The following is a 9,376-nucleotide window of genomic DNA, read 5'->3' on the forward strand; positions in this document are numbered from 1 at the left end:
ATCTAAGAGTATTTGAATCCGAAGGATGGTCGTAATTATAGAAAACTTGCCTTGTTTTTTTATATGCATTGCATAATAAGACTTGCCATAATAAGACTTGCCTTATAACAAAACTAGTATAAGTTCAACAAATTTTGATAATTACAAAGTTTAAAAAAATCACATTAATTTCACAAATATGATTGACAAAAAAAGTTAATGTTATCTACTACAATCCACGGGAATCTATAGGACTACATTGATGGACCCTGCCTGACAAAGTAGAGGAAAAATTACAGCTGCAATGTCCACCAATCAATATTTTATTGCGAGAAAATTTTACATTGAAGGCAGGCCGAATGGTCTAGAGGCATGGTTGCTCTTATGTTAGCTGCTTTCTAATCCTATATCAGCTTCCATCCCTTTCTGCCACATTCTAATGACAAGTTTTTAAGTAATTTTATACAAACCATGCCATAAAAACCGAGCGAGGTGACAACCAATCACCCGGCAGAGGTGGGTGGGCGGGGGAACACCGGGGTAGCGTGAGAGTACTCCTGCATACTCGCTGGCTAACTTCTTATTTATTGTAAGCAACACTTACTGGGAGAAGGTGATGACAGTAGTAGTATGTGTAAAGAACACCTGTGTATTTAGTAAGTAGAGATACAAATCTTCCAAATGTCATTTGTTCCAACACTAATACAAACCCTCGTTCTTTTACTAGGAGACTCGCCCAAAGGTGGATGGAAATCCGATCAACAGGCTAAAAACTTACCGTGGGATTGCCACATCAGTGCTTAAGGAAACTTAGGATGAAGATCATGTCTCCTCATGAACCTGTTGGTCTTCTCAGCAGAGAGGTTGACGGTCTATGCCGTAATGGGCACAGAGTGAGGGACCAATCTGACTGTCTAGTTTTGTGTATTATCTTGTACACATATTGAGACTTAAGAACACCCAACTTGACTGAATATGTAAATTTATGAAAACCAAGAAAAAGGCAACTTGTAGAATGGGGCTTACCTTAAGTTGATGGAAGCCAGCTTGCCGGGCCTTGGATGCTGTACCCCTAAACAGGGAAAGATGATGAAAAGAAAAGGCCAGTCATTCCTTTACCTTCACCCCAGACAAAACTGCCTTTGACCAACTGCTAAATGTCCTTTAAGGAGCTAAGAAAGCCAACCACTTGCTGAGCAGCCACCACAGGTAGTGGGCAGAGGGCGTCCAATACTTATGCCTATTAGAAACACTAGCGTCACAAAGTTCCTATTAAACGCCAACAACGCGTTTATGACCCTTACATTGTAGTGGTCAGATGTAGTACGCACACTGCCTATATCTGAATGAAAACCACACTAACATTCTCTACACAGAGATAAAACTGTGGAATACCCAAAAATCTCAGCAATAGGTAACCAGTCAAGACAACTGGGAACCACCCCTTGGTTTTATATACTGGGCAAGGGTATCCAGCTAGAACTGTAGTTGCTTAATATTATTCTTGCAGTAAGAAATCTCACTTATTACTGGCATGAATGAAGTTCAATATAAATAGCAGCAGCTATATTTCAAGTTATTTTAACACTACAAACATTAAAAAAAAAAAAAAAAAAAAATTCAGGCTGGAACATTGCCATGGTGAACACCTTCCAAGAGATCACTTTTCTTGATCTTGGCAGTTTCTTCAGATGAACCTTGATTAAAACTGAGACACTTCCATCCTTCAGTTCTAGGATGTCAGGGATTGCTGTAGGTTTTTTTGACAGACCGTGGGTTATGATGTCGCCATCATAATACATCTCTGGCCAACGGTTGGTCGTACAAGCAGGGCACCTAAAAGAGGTGTTAAAATTGTTTGGGAAAGTCTACAGTAACAGGAATAAATATGGGCTCAATACTGGCAATCCTTATTGAATCGGCTGCATGGACTTCAATTGTATAAAGCACTTGCTGACAACAGGCTCTATGTATTGGGACATAACTCCCAAACATTCTCTTGGGAAGTACTGCCAACGTTCAGCTGATTTCGAGGTCCGTCAGCTACCCCCCCCCCCCTTTTGCCCTCAAGAACTGGTAACCAAGCACTACTTGCTTATCTATAGTCCCTGAAGGCACTACATGGAACACACTCGGGGTGAATGTCATTCCATGCAATATGGGGGGTCAACTACAGTACTCAAGGTCTCAGGTCCTGTTTGCCCCAAACCGATGAGACCAATGGTGTCAGGTATCATCTGCAGTTGGTAATCCTGCACTACACTTGATGACAGGAGGTTGAAGCCTCAGTTCCTGCTCCCTCCCTGGAGGAGTCAGTTAGAGAAGGTCTGGACAGTGTTTAGGACAGGTTATCACAGGCCAAATCCTGAAAGTCATTGGATGTTGAGGGGGGTAACCTTGGAAATTGAGATTTGCGAGGTTGCCACCGGAGTAATAGGAGTAAGCTTCCTAGCACACACACACCCTCCTTCAATTTAGCCCCATCTACACCAAAGGTCTGGTGTTTAACGCCCTATGATACTCCTCTGTTATTGACTTCCTGGGCTTTAATCTCTTACTCTTCCTCCTCCTCTTCTCAAGTCCAATAAGATGGACTGGAGAGACTCCCACTTCGGCTCTCCCTACTGCTGGTTGATCCAGAGTAGGATGACGGGGTCTGAATAGCATTCATCGGTACTGCCCTCCACCTAGAATGAGTCTGGACAGAGGTGGTCTCCCTTTAAAGGCTGCAGGCAGTAGCTGTTTTCTGGACGTGTTCTGTGCATCAGTGCCTGTTGCCACACTGACACGATGGTTGGCACAGGTCGAGGCATCTACGACACTCTTCCACAAGGTGCCCTGGTTTCTTTCACCAAGCACAGTAGATCCTCTGGAACAGACATATCCTGGTTGCGCAATGGTGGCAGGCGCACTTCCCCAGGTGTAGATTTGGGGACAAGTCGAGAAGTGCGTGGAGGCACTCGATCAAGTGAATGGTTGGGGGCCGCCATGGCAACCCTGTCAGCATACGAGCTGTGCCATGACTGTCCCACACGTCTGTTGGCCAAGTCCTCTGCCTTCTGGCTTCGCTGACGGGATGCCTCGTCGAGAACACTGGACAGGTGTGCGACAAGGGGCACCAACAAGTTGTTTGTTACTTGTAATTTATATAGATAAAGATGATCAAAGAAAGAATAGGAACTGATGGTTTTTTGGGAGGATTACATGCCTTGGTTTTGACGGACGGCATGATTATAGTCACAACGTCTCGCGAAATGCGTATGAAAACGTTTGAAGTGTTATTGGACTACCTGTATTGTAAAGAACATGGCATGGGGGTTAACTCATCCAAGAGTAAATGTTTTGTAATTAATGGAGATAAAAACGATAAAGAGTTATTCTTGTTTGGTAACTATGAAGTTGAATATTGCTCTCAGTATTTGTATCTAGGGGCTTGGTTTTTATACTATGCAAAAATGAAATCTATACTGGAGGTACTTTTTAAGTCTTCATCTTTGTTCGTTAACAAGTTGGTGCCTTATTTTGTGCTGTAAACAAAACCATGCCATTTTGCTATAAGATGAAAGTATTTCATGTAGCTGTGATGTCATTCCTGTTGTACAGTTCTGAAAGTTTGGCGACATTGAATTTTGGAGGCATAGAAAAGACTTTCAGTAAACTAGTAATACTACTACTTTGCGTTTGAAGCAATATGTCGGTACCTCTGCTTAGTTGAGGCAAGTCTAAACACTGTACAATATGAAGTTGTGAAAAGGAAATTTTCTTAACATCTAAATTATATAATGTAGATTTGGAGGAACCATATAATTTTGTATCTTATATGTGTAGGAGTAACAGTACGGCAAGTTACAGATTTTTAGTGCGTTGTGAAAGGGATGAGAATAGCGTACATTCAAGAAAAAATATTTAGTCATTGATAAGAGACAGTCCTTTAAATGTAAAAAAAGTATGTTACATATAGGTCAAAACTTAACGGGACTATTGCATCACAGTGTGTATAAAGAGAAATGTATATTCCTGAATACAAGAGTCAAGCTTTAACAAGGATAAGACTGATGTCAAAGTTTGAAAATTGAATTAGGAAGGTGGAGTAGGATCCCGCGCGAGTTACGTATCAGGTACAAGATGAGGAATATATACTACATTGACCACTTAGTGCACACATTCGTGCGAAATATCCTAACCTTCATTACCCGGAGATTGTAAACTTGTTGAATATTAATCTGAATTGGTTTGCTTGTTTATATATTTTTGTGGACATCGATATTTTCGCTAAAACAAATCTTATTGTACACAATCTTTATAGTAAATGATTTATCTTTACCTTTGAAAGTTTTTGTAATATCAAGTCAATAAACTAATAATAATAGGACATCCTGCCAAGTGGCCTCATGGCCAGCGGAGACAATGATGGTGGCCAGAAGCTCCAGCCAACTCACACCTTTGCTTGGAACAGTTCTGAGGAGCTTTCGCCTCGGCTCTCTCCGATCAAAGCTACGGCAAGGATAGGCCAACCTGTACAGCGAGGCTAACTGCACGGCGTAAATCTTCAGCAGCTTGCCGTCTCCACAGGTGGCACTGCTGAAACGGGCCTTCCTACCTGCATCACACCTATCTCGGTCTTCTCGGCACCAGTCGAGGAGGCGTTCCTTTATGTCTGGGTATGGGATCAAGAACGTCTCCTTGATTTCCCGCTTTAAGAACCTTCCTAGCTCAGTGGTCTATGGGCCAGAGCTTCCTGTGGTATACCTACTGGCGCAGTAAGCCTCAAAATACCTCGGGAATTGGGCAAAACTCAGTCCATTTTCTAGCCGGAAGAAACCAGGGTTGGGCTCTTCCCGGAATTGAGGGCCTTGAGCAGGCCAGACAGAAGGCGATCTGACTGGAGGGAACTGACACGATCGGTGGAGACAGCATCGGGTGAACTGACACTGGAACAGGAGCTGGAACTGTCCCCATTAGCCTCACTACCAGAATCTTCGCTGGTTGACTCCTGGGACAACGTTGTCATTTCAAGTTACAGTATTTCTTATAGCTTTGTATTCATCTGTAAGAAACAATGCTAAGACAAAGAAAATGTGTGCAACATGTACGTTCCATGAGAGAAATTGTGGGCAACTGACATCGCCCAATATTTTGGATAATACTCTTTCCAAGAGATAGGAAAGAGGGTAACCAGGAGCCTAAATATATAAAACATAATGCATTATACATGAAGTAATAATCACAAATAGCACAAATATGATAACATAGAACCCTCAAAATGCATTACGTGCAGATAAATGGCCAGACAAGCAAAAAATTTCATCCTAAAACTTTGTGGCCAATTTCTCAAAACTATACAAGTCTTTCAAATGAGAATGATCATGAATGGGAGGTAAATCAGTTGTTGTTTGGGGATGATACTGTACTGGTTGCAGACGTGGAAGAGAAGCTTGGTCGATTAGTGAGAGAATGTGGAAGGGTATGCGAGAAAAGGAAGTAAAGAGTTAATGTGGGCAAGAGTAAGGTTATTAGATGTACGAGAAGGGAAGGTGGTGTGAGGTTGAAAGTCATTTTGAATGGAGAGTTACTTGAGGAGGTGGATCAGTTTAAGTACTAGGGGTCTGTTGTTGCAGCAAATGGTGGCGTGGAAGCAGATGTACGTCGAGTAAATGAAGGATGCAGTGTGTTGGGGGCAGTGAAGGGAGTGGTAAATAATAGAGTGTTGGGCATGAATGTAAAGAGTTCTGTATGAGAAAGTGATTGTACCAAATGATGTATGGACAGGAGTTGTGGGGAATGAAAGTGACGGAGAGACAGAAATTGAATGTGTGAGATGAAGTGTCTAAGAAGTATGGCTGGTGTATCTCTAGTAGATAGGGTTAGGAACGAAGTAGTGAGGGTGAGAACGGGTGTAAGAAATGAGTTAGCAGCTAGAGGGGATATGGATGTGTTGCAGTGGTTTGGCCATGTTGAGAGAAAGGAAAATGGCTGTCTGGTAAAGAAGGTGGTAACTGTAAGAGTTGATGGGAGAAGTACAAGAGGAAGGCCAAGGTTTGAGTGGATGGATGGAGTAGGGTGATAGGAGGATAGATGTGAGAGGGGCAAGAGAGCGTGCTAGAAATAGGAATGAATGGCAAACGATTGTGATGCAGTTCCGGCAGGCCCTGTTGCTTCCTCCGGTCGCCTTGAATGACTGCGGAGGTAGCAGCAGTAGGGGATTCAGCGTCTATGGTGGATAATGGCTAACCCCAAAAAGTCTGACTTAACAAATGCATCGATCTCAATGAAACAAAAAGAAAATTAAAGGTAAATAGACTGTCTACTAAGCTAAAGACACTATTTTATCCCCCAAAAAATTTAGATTAATTTTTCTTAGAAATTGATCTAAGAATTTTCAAAAATAAAACATTTGTCAAAAAAAAAATAAGTACAGAAAAATTGCTCTCTTACTTCCTCCTTTCATCTAATGTCTGTACACCACAAATTTCAGTCGATCCAAAAGTGACAAACATAAAATTCACTTCTTTCTTTCATCTAATGTCTATCCACCACATAATAGTTATAGCAGTTTTTTTCTTAAAGAATTTTAAGGGGGCCGGGTACCAGTTAAAGGGCAGGGGCAAAGAAAATATGACTACTAATGATAGAAAAATTGCTCTTTTACTTCCTCCTTTCATCTAATGACTGTACACCACAAATTTCAGTCAATCCAAGAATTTTCAAAATTCAAAATATTTGTAAAAAAAAAAAAATAATTTTTTCATCTAATATCCATCTACCATATAATATTTATGGCAGTTTTTTCTTGAATAATTTCATGGGGGCCAGGTACCAGTTAAAGGGCAGGGAGGGCAAAGAAAATATAAATACTAATCTTATTGCTATACAAACTAACCCATGCCCAAAATTTCAAACCGATTCATGCAAAAACACAGAAGTTAACATAACTTTTCTAAACACTCCCCTTAAACCACTAGAAGCTATTTTGTTATAACCACAGTCATGCAACCAAGTCAGTTCAATTACTGATAACGAGGTCTTTAACTATGATCACTTGTTTGTATGGATGGAAGAGGAGAAGTCATATCAGCAAATATGCAAAGTTGAGCTTACTTGGAAATGCAGGGCGATACGCCAGATCCAAGAATCTGCTTGTTTGCAGAGGATATAGCCAAGTCAGTTAACATAGAGACATCTGTCTTTGACCACAACCAAGATCAAACTATGAAAGGTAGTAAGAGGGAAGCTATAATTTTTTCCACTATCACTGGCAACAACCAGCCGGTCGTTGACACCTTGTTAAATTTTTATAGCCATATGTCAGCTAGCAGCAATTTTCTTTATGGTTAAGTATATAGGGTTTGTATATCGTGTAGGAACAAAATTTAAAGTTCTTCAGTCTACATAGGATCTTAATTCTAGCAATTTCAAATACGAGGAAACTTTTCTCCCAACTGGCAAGAATATCTTTTAATAGTAGTCTTTAACAAACTGATACTCTTCATTGACTGAGCTGGACAACCACTACAGCCGGACAACCACTACAGCCGGACAACCACTACAGCCCTTAACGCAAAACTTATTCCAATTGCGTAAAAAACCTGTCTTGTCGATCTTGTACCCAAATCAGACTTGATGCTTCTTGTTACTGCATTTGACAACATCTCGCCTCAAGCCTGTCTAAAGTAAAAAAAAATAGTATTCATCCTAATATAATAAGTCATGTATATAATCAAGATTACATTTTGTTGCAATAATTTTTATTTTGAAAAGTTTTTATACTATCAAATCAGCCAACTACATCAAGTAATCCTGACTGATTTCTGTGGCATAAAAGTTTTAACATAGCAGGTGCTCTTGTGCATCACAAAACTAGAAAACTTATTAAAATATGGTAAGAAATCTAATCCTGAATAATTTCTTCAAAAAGAAGTTTTAAAACATGTATTGGCTAAAAATGTATGTATATAACACTTCTACATGGCTTAGCCAAGAAATTCATACTAAACACTGAATAATTTGAAAACATGAGCTTCTGGCTTTGGGCACGTGATGGCCGCAAGATAAAAATGGACGCATAGTGCAAAAACAAGGGGGAGAGGGAGACGCGAAACTCTCCACCAAAAAAAGGACAAGTTACTCAACTTAACCAACGAAACAAAAGCATCCCTAATCCAAAAAAGCACACAAAAACTTGACAAAACAAGCATTAAACTCCCAAAGTGATCAAACAAGACGACACTGCAAGAAGGAATGGCGTACATGTTAACAGTAGCACACTGGGATCTGAGTCGTAATGGCTCTCATTTATATCTAATCCCATCCCATATCCTTTGAGACAAAGTTAACTATTCAAGGAAGGATAGCCGTGGTTGTTTTAAACATCCCTGTTACATACACGATATCTCTCGGGATATTCGCTCCAGGGGTTAGAACCCTGTGATACCTTTGCATGTAAAATTCTCTGGTATATCACTGGCAGGAAATACCCCTAATAGAAGCTGCCTAGAGGAACTTCCATCAGGACGACATGGCTCAAGCTCAAAAATATATTTTACCCATGTCAAAATCCCTTATGAGCACCTAATTATTTACTTGTAAACTTCCATTGTGCTGTATGGCTTCATTGCATTAATTGTCAGCCCAAATGTACCATATATCCCACATCTTTTTAAGTGTGAAGTTAATTAAATTAACCAAGACATTGGCAAAATTTACAAAGTTAAAACAAGGCAACTTGAGAGAATGAAATATCACAAACTTTTACGCAAACAATGAAAATTTAATAAAAAAAAAATATTATTTATTATTTACTACCTAAGCTACACTCCTAATTGGGAAAGCAGGATGGTACAAGCCCAAGGGGTCCAGCAGGGAAAATAGCCAAGTATGGAAAGAAATAAGGAGAAATTACTGCATATGAAAAGTAATAGAAAATATAAAATGCTTTAAGATCACTTACATTAAAATCACTGCCATATGTAACCTATGAAGAGAGACTTATGTCAGCTCATTCAGTTTCAAAACATGAGCTGCAAGGTTAAAGTTCCAAAACTTCAACTGTCATATTAGGAAGACCATTACAGAATCTGGTCATAGCTGGAATCAAACTTTTAGAATACTGAGCAGTCAAGCCTTAGGATTGAGAAGGGAGGATTGCTAGAAATAACTGCATATCTCAGGATAGTAGTCTGGAGATCTAAGTGCAAAGGATGGTCAGAATTATAAAAATCTTATACAACATGCAACTAACCTATTAACTGTGCCAGCAAATGACATCTAGATCATGATTAAAAAATTTAATCGATCATGTCTTATAAAAATCTTGAAGTTTAGCAGCTAAAGTACAAAAGAATCAGGTTGAAAAAAGGGATTTTGACGAAGGAAAAATCTATTTCTGGGGAGAGACCTG

General features: G+C 39.9%; 1 protein-coding gene across 4 annotated transcripts in view; it reads right to left on the bottom strand.

Annotated features, from left to right (window-relative positions):
- The window catches only part of Xpd (general transcription and DNA repair factor IIH helicase subunit Xpd), a 436,267-nt gene that overhangs the window by 273,833 nt on the left and 153,058 nt on the right, over positions 1-9,376 (bottom strand). The window lies entirely within an intron of this gene.

This window comes from Palaemon carinicauda, chromosome 10 (genome assembly GCF_036898095.1).
Source record: "Palaemon carinicauda isolate YSFRI2023 chromosome 10, ASM3689809v2, whole genome shotgun sequence".
Classification (NCBI taxonomy): domain Eukaryota; kingdom Metazoa; phylum Arthropoda; class Malacostraca; order Decapoda; family Palaemonidae; genus Palaemon; species Palaemon carinicauda.